The following is a 1,956-nucleotide window of genomic DNA, read 5'->3' as shown; positions in this document are numbered from 1 at the left end:
GGAGGTGGGTGGATCACCTGAGGTCAGGAGTTCGAGACCAGCCTGGCCAACATGGTGAAACCCCATCTCTACTAAAAATGCACAAATTAGCCGGGCATGGTGGCAGGCACTTGTAATCCCACCTACTCGGGAGGCTGAGGCAGGAGAATCGCTTGAACCTGGGAGGTGGAAGTTGCAGTGAGCCAAGATCACGCCATCGCACTCCAGCCTGGGCAACAACAGTGAAGCTCTGTCTCAAAAAGAAAAAAAAGTCTGAAATGAGTGAGACATGGTCTGGCATGCATAAAAGACCACGGACTAGGATGAATTGTTTGCTTTGGGAACCCAGTGCTTCCTAGCTCTCGTGCTAAGTAATTTTAGCCTTCTATGATTAATCACCACAAGAATTTGTGATGAGAGTACTGTATCCTTGTTTTACAAGTTAGAAAGCTGATACTCGGAGAGGTTAAGCAACAGCTTTGACAGGTCTGTCACTGCTGAGTGATGTCTGTGAAAAGCACTGAATGCAGATTTCTCTGGTGTCCATCATCCTTGACACGCTCACCCTAAATAAAGAGATCCTACCTTCAAATAAGCTCAGTCCATCCAGGGTTGTGCAAATAACTTCATCAGGTTAACATTCCCTCCTGTTTAGGACCAATGAAGGATAGAAGAGTAGGTAGGGCCCTTCTTATGCTCCTACAGTTTACAAAAATACAGTATCCTTTCAGAAGCCAGTAGTGAGCATCGCCAAGTGTGACAGACTGTGATGAACATCAGGGATTGAGAATCAAAGGAGGCATGCCTCCTGAGATAAGGTCATTGTCTACTGTGTGGAAACAGAGATGCAGTTAATTCAGTAAAAATGTGCAGGAATGGCATTTTATTATAGGATGGGCATCAAAGAAGGTGCCTCTAAGAATAGGCATCTCTAAGGCATCTCTAAGGATGGCATCTCTAAGAATAGTATCTCTAAGGATGGCATCTCTATGGATGCACATGTCTAAGGATGGACATCTCTAAGGATGGCATCTCTATGGATGGACATCTCTAAGGATGGGCATCTCTAAGGATTGGACTACTTTTGCTACATCACAGTGAGAGGATTGTCCCACCATCGAGCTCCTCTGAATTGCTCACATTCCACCTCCATTTGTGTTTTCCCAGGGACCATGGATCCAGTAGGAATGTAGATGCATCAGAAGTCATAAGACAGCAGACAGTATTGACTGACGATAGCATACAGAAACTGCGAGACAGGACAACTGAAATTTCTTCTCAGGCTGAAGCCTATGTGACAGATGATACGTAAGGGACATCTATTGGTTGGGGAAAAATTAAAGATTTGGAATTTTGCTGCACTGGTTCACGTACATTCATAAGAAGCAAAGACGTGTAGGTTATTTGCATAAAAATTAGTATGTTACTTTTCTTCTTTGTTATCATAAGTTTTTATTTCAAAAGAGTTTCTATCTCATAAGATGTAGGAGAAAGAGGTCGGGGCCCAGTGACTCATATCTATAATCCTAGCGCACGAGAGGTGAGGGCAGGTGGATCACCTGAGGTCAAAAGTCAAACTGGGAATCTCGTCCTTTCCCTAAAATTCTTAGCAAGGTTATATAGGTCAACATACTTGTTGACCTATTATGAAACCAAAGTTTGTGGCAAATGCTAGATGTTGAGAATTGACTGACGTCTGCTTCCTAGGATGGAAAAAGCAGCATATAGTGGGAAACAGGCATCCAGTTAAATTTTACATGATGAGAGGTGAGATGGAGTCGTGCAGGCCTGAGGAAAGACTTCCCTAAGATAAAATATGGGGTCTATGGCTATTAACATAAAATCTTTGTGCACAGGCCATGCTATCATCAGACACCTACCTTATATTCATAGAAAAGTTCTGTTCTTGTTCTCCAGGGTATACAGGGAGTTACCCCCAGCTAAAATCTCCTATTTTTTCATCGATGGTGATGAGAC

The sequence above is a fragment of the Colobus angolensis genome, unplaced genomic scaffold (genome assembly GCF_000951035.1).
Source record: "Colobus angolensis palliatus isolate OR3802 unplaced genomic scaffold, Cang.pa_1.0 Scaffold25, whole genome shotgun sequence".
In the NCBI taxonomy this organism is placed as follows: domain Eukaryota; kingdom Metazoa; phylum Chordata; class Mammalia; order Primates; family Cercopithecidae; genus Colobus; species Colobus angolensis.
The sequence above is the reverse complement of the archived record's forward strand: the minus strand, read 5'-3'. Positions refer to the sequence as shown.